The following is an 18,995-nucleotide window of genomic DNA, read 5'->3' on the forward strand; positions in this document are numbered from 1 at the left end:
GCAATTGTGAGACAGGACAGAATGCAGAAGCAGGGGCCGGGGCTAGCCGGGGACGAGGATCTGTGTATGTCAGACTAAAGGAACTGGCCTGCAGGTGAAATGAGCCCCGGAAGGAATACAAGGCAAGACTGTAGCATCTCGGCCTTGATCATTTTCCTGACTTCTCACAGCTGCTTCTTCCCACTCACAGCATAAAACTGAGAGCTGAGCCAGTTGTCTGGGTGATTTAAGGAAAAGGAAAATAAAACTACCTCAGTTGGAGACTTTTTTTCCTTTTTCCCCTGCTTCCTTAGTTTCAAGGTTATATTCTGCAATATCGGGACTAAATTCAGTGTTATTACACAAGTAGTGCCGTTTTGCACACGTTTGTATTATTTTGAATAAAATGCTGCTGATGGCACTGACCTTCATATGGGAATCAGTCTGATCAAAGGAAAGGATACATCACCTCCTGACAGAAATCTCCTTTCAGAAGCACCCATTTAAGTTAGATACGGATACCAGAAGAGCAAAACTCTTCTTCTGGGCTAGGTAGTTTGATTATATCTGAAGAAAAATGTTTGGGAACATCATGTGAAAATATTTCAAAGTAATTGGGTATTACACCAACTTATATTCAAATTTTTAAAGGGTACCCTTAGCTTTAGAATCAGAGAAGGCAATGGCACCCCACTCCAGTACTCTTGCCTGGAAAATCCCATGGATGGAGGAGCCTGGTAGGCTACAGTCCATGGGGTTGCTAAGAGTCGGACACGACTGAGCGACTTCACTTTTACTTTTCACTTTCATGCATGGAGAAGGAAATGGCAACCCACTCCAGTATTCTTGCCTGGAGAATCCCAGGGATGGGGGAGCCTGGTGGGCTGCCGTCTATGGGGTCGCACAGAGTTGGACACAACTAAAGTGACTTAGCAGCAGCAGCAGCAGCAGCGACTTAGCAGCAGCAGCAGCAGTGACTTAGCAGCATATTCAAACCTTAAGTCACTGATAATGATCATTAGATTTTTACCATCTTATTCTTTGGAAAACTTGTTCACTAAAATAATTATACAACTGATTCTTAAAAGGCATAAAACTGTCTCACATTTAGTCTATGCTTCTTTTTCATTCTGCCAGGTATACGGGATCTCAGCTCCCCGACCAGGGATCAAACCCATGTCTCCTGCATTGGAAGCACTGGAGTTTTAACTATTGGACCTCCAGGGAAGTGTCTAGTCTATGTTTTGTAAAGTAAAATCCAATATAGAAAAGAAGAGTGTCCTATGTTAAAGGATTATTATTCTTACCTACAATAGTGAAAAGCGAGGCACCAACAGAGGATGAGATAAACCAGCCATGGCAACATCTAAAATGGAATATTGGCGGGAGATGGGAGAGAGGTTCCCATGCGGGAGGAGGGGACACATGTATACCTATGGCTGACACATGTTGATGTACGGCAGAATCCAACACAATATTGTAGAGCAATCATCTTCCCATTAAAAATAAATTTAAATTAAAAAATAAAATGGAATATTATTTAGCTATTCAGTGTCAGTGTAGATTTATACTTATTGATGTGTGGAGAAATATACAATATATTGCTCCATAAAAAAAAAAAACTACAAAGAATAAGGAGTATTCATAGCGTATAGCCATTTATCATCATTTATAGGCTGTGTGCACTGAAAAACATTTAGAAGGAGACCTACCAGAACACTTGGTCACATCTAGCTGTCATCTTCTATCAGGCATCTATTCATCTACCTGGGTGTATTGGAGATATTATCACTTTGTTGTTCATATTTTTCTATGCTGGTTGAATCTTAACAAACATATTATTTGTATAATCTAAGAAAATTAAGCTATCTCAATTTTGGAAAAATATTATAGGCCTATCTAATTTTTGTTTTGTTTAATCTCACTGAAAAAATGCTGAAAACAATCACTGTAGTTTATGAAGAATATTTTTGTTTAAAGTACAGCAATCATCCTAGCTTTCCATTTGGACTCATTTCTTTCAGCTCACGTGGCTAAAAAGTAATGATAAAATCTCTGTATTTTCTAGACATCACATTTTTCTATGATAAGTTATTAAGTAGCCAACCAGCAATGAAGATGTTTTTGAAAAATAGACTCGTGTTTCCTCTCTCAAACCAGAAACAAAAGCCACTGGCTATTTTCAAAGCACTAATTGCTCTTGAAATGTAAAGGCATTGATAATTTGACCCACATAGAAGCCACTTGAGATAACGGGAAATATTTATCTTTAACAAACACATAAAAGCCCTCATTAATGTGTAGCTGGTTATGAAGCAATAGTGCCAAGAAGAACTGCATTACAACACGTGAATCCAGTGGTTTGAACTTAAGGCTGATTTGACTTTTCCCTTGTAAAACTCCCTTTCTTAGGCATCAATAACTAAACCAATTAAAACCGACATCAGGTTGAAACCACACACAGCTTTATGGGTAGAAAGGCTTTCTTTATACTTTGGAGCATAGGAACAATTTTTTTCTTTTCTATATGCAGATGTTTAAAGACATTTTTATAGTTATGATTAAGGCTTGGAGCTTTTTACTTATTTAAAAAGTATTTTAGACCATTCTTGAAGCTATATGCATTCTTTAGAGTAATGCTTGGTTTTTTAAATAAAATGGGCAGAGTATGCCATTCAACTAGTCCATACCTTCCCCATAAGTTCGGGAAAGTAATGATTAACAATTACTATTCCTATAAGTCTTGGACATGGAACCATAGCCAGCTTCCCCTGGTATAATGAGGACTAAAATAATGTTAGAAGTCTGTGGCATAAATGCACCGTGGATGCGTGTGGGGAAGGAAGCGAGCATCCTTCACCCCTCCATCCTCCCAGTCTGTGACTTGGCAGTTCTTGGAGAGAAGGAGCCACAGTTTGTTGTCCACAAACCAACATTCCATCTGGAGTGTGGCAGGACGGGGCACTCATTGGCAGTTCTGTCAGACTGTGGCCTAGTTCCCAAAACCTGGCATGAGAATTCACACGAGGAAGGACCAGTACCCAAGGCGGAGCACAAGAACCGCGGTAGCTAGGGAGACTCCTGGGGCCACGGCTGGCATCAGCCCAGGAGGAATCTCAACCAGCCTCCAAGGGGTGTTCTGCCCCCTGTCCAGAGTGACTCGTGCCAGTTGTGGTTACAAGCAGGTCACTAGCTTTGCATCTTGGAAGGGCCAGGATACGGATGTCAGTTTCACAGTAAGATCCTCTACACTTAACACAGGATCTGGAACACAGGAAGTACTGAATTATGTTTGCTACAGGAATGGAATATCTGCTGAATGGCCATCCTTTACTGCATGTTACAAACAAAAGATCACACAAATGCAAAGCAACTAGTATGACAAAGCTTTCAGAAGAAAAAGCATTCTTGAGAGTAACATTACTTTCAAAACTATAGCCCATAGTTAATATTTGCTAGTTCAAGTAAGTAGTATCCACAGAGAAATCTTTTGCAACAGCCTTATAGAAACAATAGTTTAAAAATCAAGTGATGAGCTACAGACCTCTTTTTCTGTCCCTCTGACTCTATGTCTCTCTCTTCAAAGACTCACTGAGGAGGAGGTGAATTTACTAATGTAACTAATGTAACATCCATTCAGCAGACGCTTGGTGAACATTTACCATATTTTGCAAAGCTGAGAAAGACAACAGTTATGCCCCCAACAGCACCAAGTATTTGTAAAAAGTGCTCTAATTAGAAGTAAATATAAAGTGCATAGTTTTATGTGAACTAAACACACACTAAATATCAACTTTGCTTTTCAACTTAGAACAAAGCTAAAGAGACAATGCTTATTAATGGGTCATATAATTTTATCATGAGAAGAAAATTCATAAAATTTCATAATTCTGGAGACAGTCAGATAATCTAAGGTTCAAGTCCTATTTTGTCTTAACTAAATGCATGATTTTGTACAAGTCGCTTAATCTTTAGGAATCTCAGTTACTTATCTTTAAAAATCAGAGTTAGACAAGATCTTTTAAGATTTTTCCCTCAAAAATTTTGTAACCCTTTCAGGATACTTAGCTTTCAATCTTGAGTGTCACCTAGAAAATCTTTAAAAATGAAGATTTTTTTATAGGCAATGTCAAATAAACAAAGTGATATTTTTAATATAACTGGTCATCTTCCAAATATTTATAGACACTTATGTGGTCATTGCTATCATCATGTTAAACTCAAAAAAGTATCACCAAGACTGAATGCTGTCATGAAACTATTCTTTCTAAAAGTATTAAGTTTCAAAAGAAGAAAATATATAAGGTTTAAAATTTATCAGAAATACCATTCTTTTTTTGTCTGTCGATTATTGTTGTGGTGGTGAGCTATTATTTTGAAAAGGAGTCATTTTATCACAAAGATGAGACACATGTATTTCACAGAAAATAGACATAAAACCAAATAGAAAATCTTAACAAGTGCAGTATGTAAATGGGAAAAAGATCTAAATAGACATTTCTCCAAAGAAGACATACAGATGGCCAACAGGCACATGCAAAGATGTCTGTCATTACTCTTATTAGAGAAATACAAATCAAAACTTCAATGAAGGACCAATTCACACTGGTCAGAACAGCCATCATTAAAAAGTCTACAAACAACAAATGCTGAGGAGGGTATAGAGATAAAGGAAGCTTCCTACACTGTTGGTGGGAATGTAAATCGGTGTAGCCACTATGGAAATGGAGGTTCCTCTAAAAACTAAGAACAGAGCTATCATACGATCCAGCAATCCCATTCTTGGGCATATATCTAGATAAAACTACAATTAGAAAAAAATACATGTGCACCTATATTCATAGCAGCACTATTTACAACAGCCAAAACATGGGAACCACCTAAATGTCCATCAACCGATGAATGGAGAAATAATGGGTCTAAGGGTTAAATATAGTGGGGACCTGGGAACCTTCCCATCACTTACAATCTTATCTTTCTGGGTGCAAAACAGCTTATCAAAAAATGATTCATGGCCACGTAGTGAATCAAAGTTTGCTGACACATTTCCTCAAGAGGAGACATCATTTGGGTTTTTAATACACAATGGAATAAACTCAGCCATAAAAAAAGAATGAAATAATGCCATTTGCAGCAACATGGATGGACCCAGAGATTATCATTCTAAGTGAACTAAGTCAGAAAGAGAAAGATAGGCACCATATGATATCACTTATGTGTGGAATCTAAACAATGATACAAAGGAATGCATCTAATGAACCAGAAACAGACTCACAGATATAAAGAACAGACTCATGGTTTCCCAGGGGAGTTGGGGAGGGATGGATTGGGAGTCTGGGATTAGCAGATGCAAACTATTACATACAGAATGAATAAGTGACAAGATCTTACTGTATAGCACAAGGAACTATATTCAGTATCCTGTAATAAACCATAATGGAAAAGAATATGGAAAATAATTTTTTTAAAAGAGTGCTATTTGTTTACAATGTGTCTCCAGTCTGATTTAGATAAGTTTTATATTAATTTATTAAATTCACTAGTTATACATAGGTATTTTCCCACCACAATTATGAAAATAAAGAAGTATCACAACATCAGAACATGAAATTATCTCAGAATATCTGACTCTCACTGCATGAGATCTATGAATTTGGCAATGCTTTCAAACTGCATGTTTTCACACCTTTTGACTTGTAAACACAAGAGCCATGCACTCTTTAGGGAATTTTCACAACTTTACTGAATAAGATGAAGTCAAGAGACAAGAAATTTTCACCAAATCTTTCTATACACCCTATATCCCATTTCTTACAAACCTCACTGTAGTGCTACTAACTGTAGAACAGAGAAATTAAAGGGATATAATTAGCATGAAAATACCTAGAAATAAGAAAATTATAGCTAGTTTCTTATCATGATTATTCAGTACAACCCAAATGTTTCTGGTAGAAAACTGGATATTAAAATAATTGATAACCAAAACGATCTTTCCTTTTGAGGAAATATATCAGCAAGCATCAATTCACTAAGTGGTCACGAATCATCTTTTTGATAAGTTATTTTGAACCCAGAAAGATAAGATTGTAAGTGATAGGAAGTATGTTTAACCCCAGTATGTTTAATTCACAGATCAGTTGACTGATTGTCTCTCGTGCTCAAGGACTAGCTTTGTGTTCTGGTCAAGGGAGAGTTGAGATGAGGATGAGAGAAAGAGTCCTCCTCTTATAGGCTGTTCCAAATGCAATTTGGATAGCTAAAGGATGTCTTTGATTTCTTCCTTCCTCTTCTCTTGACCCTCTTCCACCTTTTAATTTTACTTTGCAATGGCCCTAATATCCCTAGGGTCCCAAGTCCGGTCACCAGTGCTGGCCTCATGGGGGTGTGACTGAGTACTCTTTGGGGTCCTGCACTCAGACGGCCCCACACATGGCTTAAATCTCTGCTGCAGAGAAGGCAATGGCACCCCACTCCAGTACTCTTGCCTGGAAAATCCCATGGATGGAGGAGCCTGGAAGGCTGAAGTCCATGGGGTCACTAAGAGTCGGTCTCAACTGAGCGACTGACTTCACTTTCACTTTTCACTTTCATGCATTGGAGAAGGAAATGGCAACCCACTCCAGTGTTCTTGCCTGGGGAATCCCAGGGACGGGGGAGCCTGGTGGGCTGCCGTCTATGGGGTCGCACAGAGTCAGACACGACTGAAGTGACTTAGCAGCAGCATATTAACTATTCTTAATAACTGCTGGATGAGGGTCCCACATTTTTATTTATAATAGACCAAAAGAAAACCAAAAATTAAGTAGCCAGTCTTGTCTCCTATCCATAAGGATACAGTGATCATTAGTAACTATGCAAAAGAATAATCTTGAAGGAATATGCACTAACGCATGAAAAGCAGGTTATCCCTCAATTTTCTCAGAGACTGGAGTTGCTCAAATATCTACTTATGACCTTAGCTTACCCCTTCCATGCTTAACAACTCTGTTATTTCATCTGTAGAATAAGTACATCGAATTATAAATGCTAAGTCCCTTCTCGAAACAACCACACCAGTTCCATAAAACTAAGGACCTGAGCTTGCAAGAATAAGGTGTTGTCAACATGCAGAGCAAAAGATTACATGAAAATAATTCAGACTGTTAAATGGTCTGCTAGTCTGGTCAATGTACTTAATTACATCTGAGCGTTTTGTGGAAATTTGATTTAGTCATTCATTATTTTATCAAACATATACTCACCCATCATATCTATCACCCAATTTATAAATTCCTTGTTAATTATCATGTCACTCCGATAGACTCCAGCCCCATGAAGATAGGATCCCCATGTTATCATATTCACATCTGTTGTCAGAGGACTTGGACATAGCAGATGCTCAAAAAATATTTGTTAAATACACGCATGAACAACTGAGGATTTACTACACGTCAAGTTTTATGGTCAGTGCTGGAGATCCAAAATTGATTAAGACAAGATCCCTACTCTCAGGAATATCCTAATGGGACACAGAGAGAAAGAAACAAACCATGACAGCCTGATACAATCGATAATTTAACAGAAACATATTGAAAGTAGAGGAAAAGGAGGAGTCCTTTCACTTTGGCTGGTGATACTGGAAGAAGTGTCACAGAGGAGACAGTGTGTGAGCTGAATCATGGAGCCTGAGCAGAGTCTAGATAATTAAAAAAGAAGAAGGGGAGAGAGAGACAGAGAAAGAGAACGTGCAAAGACATGGAAGTGAGATGGAAGTTATATGAGGAGATAGAAGTGGTTCATGGTGATGGAAACGATATCATCAATGGAGAGTGATTGGAAATAAAGAGAAGTGAAAAAGAGACACATGAAGATCCATTTTGAATAATAAATTGTAAGCTTTTATCTGTATTTTTTAACCAAGTATTTCTTTAAGTCGTTATTGAATTTGTTATAACACTGCCTCTGCTGTTCTGGTTTTTTGGCCCCAGAAGCATGTGGGATCTTCGCTCCCTAACCAAGGATCAAACTCACACCCCCTGCAGTGGAAAACAAAGCCTTAAGCACTGGACCACCAGGAAAGTCCAAAGTCACTGCAGGCTTTTAAACAGGGCAAAAGACCCACTTGGAGTTGTACTTTGAATGATCTCTCTCATCAAAATATCTAGGGTACAGTGGAGTTTAGCTCCCAGATTTCTGGGTAAGAATTCTATATTTTTCTGTTCACTACTAGAGCAATGAATGCTCATATCAACCACAAGGGGATAAAATGAGATAATTTTTGAGAACTCGCAAAGAAGTAAAGAAGATGAAAATCTGACCATGAGTATGTAATTAGTGTAATTCTTGGCAACATGAACACCACGGCTCATAAAATAATTACATCAGTAACAACAACGAAAAACTCACAAGATAAGTCCTGAAAACAGGTCGTCAGTATAATAAAGAATAAACAAATAAAAGAGATTCAAAATGTCATGTGAACAATGCTGGTGACACATGTGAGGAGAAAGGAAGCAAAAGAATGGAGAGCAACTGTATAGTTGAAGGTAAGTGACTTTTTAAAAACATGGGTGGAGACCAATGTTTACTAAACATGAAAGATTACTATCAGTAGAGGAAGGAAGTTGTTTGTTTTTACTCCATGAGGTCATTACAAACAATGGGGGGAAAAAAGAACACAGGTTACCATAGAAATCATTTAAAAAATACTAAAGCAGACTTCATTACATCCAAGGAATTAAAAACGTTACATAAAACATTTGTCTTTGACCCTGCTTGAGGCAGATGTCAATTCCTTCATTTCCCTGTTATTTACATTCATTGATTTGAGTAAGACAAACAGAAAATTACTATTTGCCTTTCCTTAGAATCATGGCAAAACTGCATAGATTCTTACATGATAACTTCTAAACTAAATGAATGCTTGATTAACTGAATCCTATGATTAACAGTTGCTTAATTAAATTACAAAATGCCATGCAAAGATGAGGAACTATGTATTTATGTGTGAATAACAAAAAAAATGTGGCAACATTTCTCATAAGCTCCAATTAGAAGGAAAATATAAGAGAAAAATAATAACCTAGGGTGTGTGAATATTTTTGTAAGGCTCTTAGGATATATGAGGAACTTATCACATGACATTTAAAGTCTAGCATTCCCACTCCAGTCCTCTTGCCTGGAAAATCCCACGGACGGAGGAGCCTGGTAGGCTGCAGTCCATGGGGTCGCTAAGAGTCAGACACGACCAAGCGACTTCACTTTCACTTTTCACTTTCATGCATTGGAGAAGGAAATGGCAAGCCACTCCAGTGTTCTTGCCTGGAGAATCCCAGGGATGCGGGAGCCTGGTGGGCTGCCATCTCAGGGGTCACACAGAGTTGGACACGACTGAAGCGACTTAGCAGCAGCAGCAGCATTACCTAAATTATACATTCATAAAAGTCTTCAGTTCAAGGACACCTGAACTTTTCTTACAGAGGACAACACACGACCCCAGGTCTGACTCGACACAGGCAGGGTTAAATAGCTACCAGCACAGTGACTCAAAGAATTCCCCTAAATGCAAACATGAGTTTCCCAAACTCAGTTAACAGCATTTGGGGGAAGGGCTTCCCAAGTGGCTCAGTGGTAAAGAAGTCATCTGGCAAGCAGGAGACAAGGGTTCAATCCCTGAGTCAGAAAGATCCCCTGGAGAAGGAAATGGCAACCCACTCCAATATTCTTGGCTGGAAAATCCCATGGACAGAGGAGCCTGGTGAGCTATAGTCCACGGAGTCGTAAAGAGTTAGACACGACTTAGTGATCAGATAACAACAGACCACTACTGCATGAAACAGCTATGCAAGTTCTCATTGCCTTTGCCTTGGGGAAGTGGGGCAAGACGCAAGACTTAGCAACTAAATAAAAACAACCTACCACCTCAGTCTTGGTGGAAAATCCCAGAACCATCACAGTGTTTCAAATAATGCAAACACCCTTAAAATCATACTTTCATTAAGTCCTACAGGAGCTAACTCAACCATGACCAAAGCAATGAAAAGAGATGACACCGACTCCATAAAGACTTTCTCCAAAACATGAGGGGAATGCTATTAGTTTTGTTATGTCGAATGAATCTAGAAAGATAATGCCAAGGGAGGCAAATAGAGATTATGAGTGGAGGAGGCATGCTGAGACATACACACAGGCGTCCAAAATGGCATCAGTAGGCGCACCATTCTCACGAGGACAATCCTTCAGTTCACAGCAGGGCCGCCAACTCCACGAGAATGGAGAGCTGATTAGAGTCTGAGTGACTCTAATCCTTAGGATGCAATTTTATCCTTAGGATGCAATTTTAATTGGGCTCAACATCAATACAGAATTAGATTTCATTAATACTTCAAGAATTGCTCGTATCCCGACTTCACTTTCACTTTTCACTTTCATGCATTGGAGAAGGAAATGGCAACCCACTCCAGTGTTCTTGCCTGGAGAATCCCAGGGATGGCAGAACCTGGTGGGCTGCTATTTATGGGATTGCACAGAGTGAGACACGACTGAAGCAACTTAGCAGCAGCAGCAGCAGCAATGAACTTCCAAGACCTTGTAACTGTCTATGGGCAACACACAGGACCATTCTCTTATTCCTCCGGAACAGATTTTGAAACTATATGCATATGTCCTTGCACCAACTTAGGCTTGATATTTATGTATAAAAAACACACAATCTTTTTATATTCTATAAACAATGAGTCCTGCACCTGCTAAGAACTTTAATGGTGAGAACACGGTTGATCACTCCCTCCTTGAACTCTCTCCTTTCAGCTTCTGTCTTCTTCCTTCTTATCATGTAGGCTGCAGCTCTTAGACTCACATGTGGGGCTTTCCTCAGCCTCCAATGCTGGATGTTCTATTTCTCTAACCTCTTTTCTATCTGTTCTTGCTCCCTGGGTGGTATCAGCCCATCTCCCAGCTTTAAAAACTATGGGTGCCTATGATTTCCAAATGTTTTTTTTTTTCCCAGCTGTGTCTTCTCTCTTGATCTCTACAGTCATAGACATTCAATTACTGTCCTGAATGTCCAGCAGCCATCTAAAATGTTTTATTTTAGATTGATTCACTGGCATGAATTTGACCTAATTTCTTCCTTCAAGGTGGTTTATCCTCTGAGTGGGTGGATTAGACACATGTGAGTGTCTTGATTTTCTTTCTCAGCCTGTTCCCAACAGTCTTATGTCTTTCCTCATTTCCAAATGAAAAACAAAGGGGCTACCCTGCACTCTTCTCTCTCACAGACTACCTCCAATCCATCAGCAAAATCTTTCGGCTTTACTTTCAAACTATATCTACATTTTCACCACTTCTCTATCCACTGTTTAATATCAATTGAAAGCATTCTTATCTCTTCTGACTTACCAGAGTTGACCCTCCAGGTCTCCCTGCTTCCACTATTGAAAATCAGTATCATGTCAAGTATTCATATTATATGCTCTCAAACAATACTTATGAAGCACACATATTATGATGTGCACTGTGCTAATCCACATATAAGGGCACTGGCATGAATTTGACCTAATTTCTGCCTTCAAGGTATTTATCCTCTGAGTGGGTGGATTAGACACTACACGTGCCATAATGCAAAGCAGTCCCAAACAATGGACAGCAGAGTGCAACAAGGTATTTAGAAAGAGGGGAGAGAGTTTCCGATTGTACTGGCGGTAAGGTCTTCATTGCAGACACTGTATCTAGATTGGGCCTTGAAGACAAGTGGAGTTTTCGGTATAGTCTTTCCCAGCACTGTCCCAGCTGGAGACAGAAAAGTCATACATCTTGAGAGCACTGCTAGTGTCATTTGACAGACATCTGGGGCTAGGTAGGGGCTTCAGAGGAGACAGATGCTAGACAGTTAACATGGAATTAGAATAGAATGCCAAGCCAGGAAGGTGGGATTTGATAGGGAGACCAAGAGTCTACAAAGAATTTCATCATGAATGTAACAAAATCAGTAGTATGTTAATGAGAATTAATTTGGAGGCAAAGTGTAGGAATATTTTATGTTTTATTGGTAAGTCTTAGAAACCCTTATGTTTAAAGGCCTGCCACACACTGTATCAATAGCAAGAAAGTGCACCCATACCCCATGTCAAATACACTTCATACATAAATAATTGTTGAATTGGCTGAATTTACATTTGACTTGTTCACATAATTTTAGTATTTCCAGTGGTCATGTATGGATGTGAGAGTTGGACTGTGAAGAAAGCTGAGCACCGAAGAATTGATGCTTTTAAACTGTGGTGCTGGAGAAGACTCTTGCGAGTCCCTTGGACTGCAAGGAAATCCAACCAGTCCATCCTAAAAAGGAGATCAGTCCTGGGTGTTCACTGGAAGGACTGATGCTAAAGCTGAAACTCCAATACTTTGGCCACCTCATGTGAAGAGTTGACTCACTGGAAAAGACTCTTATACTGGGAGGGATTGGGGGAAGGAGAAGAAGAAACGACCGAGGATGAGATGGCTGGATGGTATCACTGACTCGATGCACATGAGTTTGGGTGAACTCCGGGAGTTGGTGACTGACAGGGAGGCCTGGCGTGCTGCGCTTCAAGGGGTCGCAAAGAGTCGGACACGACTGAGCAACTGAACTGAATTGAACTGAAACCCTTGTTAATTTTGATTTAGCAGTTTACTTTTTCTATTTGAGAGTTAATATTTTTACAGGCCTTTAAAAATCCTGAAGGCCTCAGGCACTTTCTCCATAATACATAGTGGATAAAAAGGCTCTGCAAAAGGAAAGGCTTGCAGGACAGGGCATTATTCAAATGTAAACACTTTGATACATTTAAAAGTAAAAGGAGGGTGTAATATACCTTTAGGAAGGAGAAATGTGTTTAAAGCACTATAGTTACAAAAACCATGCACATATCTGGGGGGTCAATATAGTCACCCACTCAGGCTGGACATGTGTCCTTAAAATGATTTTATGGTCAAAACCCAATTCTGATTAAAACTCAGAAAAAGATTTTTTAAAAGAAGGCAAATAAAGTAGGATCCAATTTTAATGGTTTCTTCCTTTGTTTTAACATATGTTTTGACTAATTTCATCTTCAGTTCCTTAATTTAGAGATCATGACTTATCCATTTATCAAAGTTATTGAACTAATATGTTCCAGCGTATCACTGTTTTGTGTCTCACTTTGTGTTACATTTAAATTTGAGATGCTGCCATATAATACCCATTATAGGAAGAAAAAGATTAAAAGGAGAAATTCAACTTAGATGCGATAAATGGATCGTTGACACTACTTTGTACTTTAATAAGAAGAGTCATTAAGTCAGAGTAACAAACTATAAATCTTAATCTTTGAGGCACTATAAAAAATCAGAATCGTTACAAGATGACAAACTTTTACACTCTACCCGATGTTTAATGTTAAGTCAAAAGAAAATCGGTTACTTTTCACTCATCTTTTTCTTTTTTTAGTCTGAGGTCTTATTTTTAACAGTAAAATGAACACAAAACAGTATCTGTAGGAAATACTATATGTAGCCAAAAAAGTTTAACATTGCTCCTAAAAACAATTTTAGGGGAAGGTCATGATTATGTTTTTTGAACAGTTAGCAAATTTCAGAGCTACGTCTCCAAGAGTAAGTGTTTACCCCCTTTCTCACTTGTTTTTCTTTGAATTTATTCACAATGTTTAAACATCAAAGCTTAGGGTCTTCCCTGTGGCTCAGCGGTGGAGTCCACCTGCCAACGCAGGAGACACCGGTTTGAGGTTTGATCTCTGGTCTGGGAAGATCCCACATTTCGTGGAGCACCTGATAAGCCTGTGCACCACAACCACTGAGCCTGTGTTCCAGATCCCAGGAAGTGCAACGACTGAGTCCATGGGCAGCGGCTACTGAAGCCTGCACACCCTAGAGCCCGTGCTCTACAGCAAGAGAAGGCCCTGCCGTGAGAAGCCTGTGCACTGTAGCCAGAGAGCAGCGCCCATTCTCCAAAACTAGAGAAAAGCCCTCGTGGCAAAAAAGACCCAGCATAGCCGGAAAAAAAAAAAAAAATCGAAGTTTAACCTTACAATCAAGAATCCTTCTTTTCTCTTAAATGATCTCCGTGTGACACCTAGCAGGCCCATCTGGTCTTCTCTGGCGTTTACCTCTTGCTCTACCAAGTTGCATGAATGCTACCCTGCCTTGAAATAATCAACACTGATACTTTATATAAAAATCTTTCTAGATGATCTTCAAATTAAAGCAATGTAATTGATAAAAGTCAGTCAACAAACCCTTTTAAAGCAAACATTATGCAGAAGCCCTAGAGAAAATGACAAAAGCCTTAACCTCTTGTCACACCTTAAAGAAATGTATGATCTGAACAGTTCAACATTCACTTTTTCAGATGTGATTATAAACTAAAGTAGCTTCCCAGGTGGCGCTAGTGGTAAAGAACCCACCTGCCAATGCAAGAGATGTAAGAGACGCAGGTTCAATCCCTGGGATGGGAAGATCGGGCTTCCCTTGTAGCTCAGTCGGTAAAGAATCTGCCTGCAATGCAGGAGACCCGGGTTTGATTTCCGGGTTGGGAAGATCCTCTGGAGAAGGAAATGGCAACCCACTCCAGTATTCTTGCCTGGAGAATCCAATGGACAAAGGAGCCTGGCAGGCTACAGCAAGAGTCGGAAACAAGTTAGCAACTAAACTACCAGCATAAACTACAGTGACTCCATGAGCCACCTGTTAAACAGATTCCCTTGGTAAGCCTTCAGGCTTCCCAGGTGGTTCAGTGGTAAAGAATCCTCCTGCCAATGCAGGAGACATGGGTTCAACCCCTGGGTCAGGAAGGCCCCCTGGAGAAAGAAATGGCAACCCACTCCAGTATTCTTGCCTCGGAAATCCCACGGACAGAAGAGCCTGGCATGCCACAGTGCATGGGATTGCAAAGAGTCAGACCTGACTTAGCAACTAAACAACAACAGTAAGTCTTTTAAGAGCAGAAAATGTATGTACATATTATGCACAATTAAAATTTAATGCCCTGTACTATGCCAGTGTCTACTATTTTCTTTTATTTACATATTAAAATGCTTATATTTAAATTGATGAAAGTTACAGAAACACTCATTTTTCTTAACAGCAAATGAAACTCTGCATTGCAGTCTGTCTGCTTATCCATAATTCAGGATCCCAGCCTAAAACACTAAGCCCAAACAAGCACAAATATTGGCAAAGGTGAAATATTGAACTGCTACAGTAGGAGCTAATTTATGTCACAATCTGTGCACGCACTTTAATTTCCTAGCACTGGAAACAAAAACTAAGACAAAAAAACCAAACAACAACTATGAATGCAAACTAAATAAGTAAGAGAGAAAAGCCAAGGTGTCATCATTCAGATCGCCATACTTTTTACTAGTTATTTATGAAGCTGATATAACAATAAAACACGAGAGGGGAAAAAACACACACAAAACCTTAGTTACATGGATTATCTATCCAGGCAAAGTAATGAGGATTCTAGAAGAATGTTCTTACGGAACTGAACTTTGAAATATTAATAGTAACTCTGATTCTATATAAGTTAATAGAAATCAAAGAGTATATAATAAAAGAGTCGTGTCTCACTCTTTGCAATCCCATGAATTGCAGCCCGCCAGGCTCTTCTGCCCATGGGATCCTCCAGGCAAGAATATTGAAGTGGGTAGCCATTCTCTTCTCCAGGGGATCTTCCTAACCCAGGGATTGAACCCAGGCCTCCCACACTGCAGGCAGATGCTTTACCATCTGAGACACCAGGGAAGCCCAATAGAAATTTACTTTTCCTCAAAGAAATTTCACTCATTTGTCTTAATTATCTGGGCAATAATGGTGGCCCCTCATTTATTAGGATCTTGGTCGTTGGTTTGGAGATTCTAACAGGCAAGAACAGTTACTCAATACCCTTGGTGGAAGACGGGTCTCCTCCATCAGAGGAGGCTGACTCTTCTCTGGGCTCAGAGCAACAGCAGGAAATAGTGAGAGCTAAGCTGAGGAGGAAACCTCTCTGGCTGAATCAGCATAATTAACCCAGGAGATCAGTAGGTTAGCAGAGAAGTCCTCCTGATCAACTTTCCTTCCACCTCTCCCATTTGGCTTCCACTAATGCAAGTTAGATGGGTAGCATCTTATAGCTGAGCAGACCTTACATTTCACTGTCGCCAATTAACCTATTTTATGAAGTACTTGATGCTAAAAGTTAATGATACCTAGTGCAAAGGAATTTTCTCTCCTAAATTGTAAGATTTACTGTTCTAAATGTGTCAGGTACCCTTAAGACATGTTATAACTCTTATACTACAAAGAAAAAAATTATACAGCAAGTGCAGTTTATTATGTAATAAAATGACTAGCTTTATACAGTACAGAATGTATTAAAAAGTTAACATTCCTCCCCAAATTTGCATGCTGAGCCCAAAGTGTGACAAACCATTAGGCTCACATCTTCTCATCCAATTTTCTTCCGTGACTGCTGGGACAGTTTGTCATATGACAGTGTTCACAGTTTTAAAAGCACTTTTTGTCTATTATCTCACTGAGCTTGACAACAATCTTGAGAGGGCTAAGCAAGGTAAAAACAGTCCACCTTTTGCAAGTGGGGGTCCCTAAACTCATAGATGTGAATTAGGACATTTATCATCACAGGCCTAAGGTGAGGTGAGGGTGGGGCTCCAGGACTTTCCCACACTTCACTCACCTCTCAAGAAAAACCACTTATGTCCCCACCCACAAGAACAAACAAAACACGGAGGCATCAGTACCCTTCTCTCTCCTCTCACCCCTAAACCTTACCTTAATTAAATATTTTTACTGAAGCACAGTCACTATACAATATTATATATTATACATATATAATATAGTGACTCACAATTTTTAAAGGTAATACTCCATCTTCCTGATGGGAGGGACTGGCTGTGGGGAAAACTGGGTCTTACTCTGGTGGGCAAGGCCATGCTCCATAAATCCAATTTTCTGCTCCTGGGTGGGGCTGTGCTCCCTCCCTGTAGTTTGGCCTGAGGCAGTCCAGCCCTGGAGTCTGACTCTCCAGGCTCCTCTGTCCATGGAATTCTCCAGGCAAGAATACTGGAGTGGGTTGCCATTTCCTTCTCCAGGGAATCTTCCCTACCCAGGGATTGAACCCAGGTCTCCTGCATTGCAGGCAGACACTTTACAGTCTGAGCTACCAGGGAAATCCCTGCAGACTCTATGGCAGGGCTGATGGTGTCCTCCTTCAAGAGGACTTATGCCAACACACCACGCCTCCCAAGACCACTGCTGCCATGCCCCTGACCCCTGCCACTGCCGACTCCATCGAGAGCTATCATAAAACACTGGCTAATTTCCCCGTGGGCTACAATACATCCTTGTAGATTACTCACTTTATACGTAGTAGTTTGTACCTTTTCCTCTCCTAGCCCTACACTGCCCCTCCCCTCTGCCCTCTCCCCACGGGGAGCCACTAGCTTGCCCACTCTATCTGTGAGTCTGCTTCTTTTCTGTCACACTCATAGTCTGTTGCAGTTTTGTTAGATCCCACATATAAGTAATATCCCATAGCATTTGTCTTCCTCTGTGTGATTTCTTTCACTTAACATAACGCCCTCCAAGTTCATTCTTGTTGCTGTACTACAAAAAGTAAACAAAATAAAACACAGAGGCATGTATTTTTCCCTCCTCTCATCCCCAACCACTACCTTAATAAAAGAACTTTCATTCAAACCAAAGTAAGTATAAAGAGCAGCGTGTTCATAGGACTATAATCTGATTCTGAATTAAGTGTTTTGAAATTTACTGTCTACAACTTTCCATTGTTGTCAGTATGTATCTTATCCAGAGAAATTTCACATTTAATCACTCAAAGGATAACCTGCTTTATTACCTAATTATCTTCCTCACACTTTTGCTTATCAGTCCATCATTTTGAAGCTGAGGCTACTGAGGCACAAAATGGTTCAGTCCTTTGCACCCAGGCAGACATAGACAGTGGGCTAGAACTCTAAGTTCAGTGTTCCATCCACCCAAGAAAAGATACACAACTTAAACTGCAGATCCTTGGCACTGGACAGACCCAATCGGAGGTTTTTTCAGCCTGTGCAGGAGGTTTCTGCACATACTAAGCAGTGATCAGTCTTTCATCCAATCAGGTTCTTTCCAGCAGGACAAGTGGGATTTTTCAATAGTCAATGTGAAACAAGTACCACTTGCACTGACGCATCACAAATCAGCCCAGGCAGACAAATGCGGGTGGGGGTCACACAACTGCATCTGACTGCTTCAGGCAGATTGCTGGTCTCTGTGCAGGCAAGGAGAACATTCAGCTCCACTGATCACCTGATTTTCTATAACTGGAAGCGTGTACCAGGTCATGAACACCCAGATGTAGTAGTTCGGTCTGTATTTGAAAGTCAAAAGTGCCCAACTGGAAAAGACTACAATGCACATTAAATGCATTATAAGCAAGGAAAGTCAGGCTTTCCCACTTAATGTGATGGCTGTGGCGCCAAACCACATGCTCACTGGCTGGAGACACGAGAAAACCTAAAAGCCAAGCTACTGCATTATGTTCAAGCTCTCTTGACAAAGATTAGAGCAAAACCGTGCTAAGTATGGATATCTTTATATCCTGAAAATAGCCACATGAAGCCTGAGAGAAGTGATGAACGGGACCAAGAAGCAATATTTGTATATATGTGCACATGTTTTTTTTTATGATTCCAGGAATACACATATTAAAGAAAATTCAGAATTAGAAATTCATCTATCAGCTGCCATAACATTTCACTGCTAACTCTCTTCTATAAAACAGTTTGCTGTCCGAGAAGGAACACAGGTAGGGACGTGGTTCCAGTCCATCCAGGCTACTAGTCATTAACCTCATCACATCACACAACCCCTCTGGATCTCTTTGTCTCTTTTTATTTACAGACTTTCTAAATATCTAAGAGCTTTCTCCCTGGGATAAGTGAACCACTGGGCTACAGCACACAGGTAACTGTTCACCACTGTCATCATATCCT

At 39.9% G+C, this 18,995-nt stretch overlaps 1 protein-coding gene across 13 annotated transcripts in view; it reads right to left on the minus strand.

The window, feature by feature from the left end:
* Nucleotides 1–18,995, minus strand: part of SYNE1 (spectrin repeat containing nuclear envelope protein 1) — a 492,337-nt gene that overhangs the window by 462,601 nt on the left and 10,741 nt on the right. The window lies entirely within an intron of this gene.

Source organism: Capra hircus, chromosome 9, assembly GCF_001704415.2.
Source record: "Capra hircus breed San Clemente chromosome 9, ASM170441v1, whole genome shotgun sequence".
Taxonomy (NCBI): Eukaryota; Metazoa; Chordata; class Mammalia; order Artiodactyla; family Bovidae; genus Capra; species Capra hircus.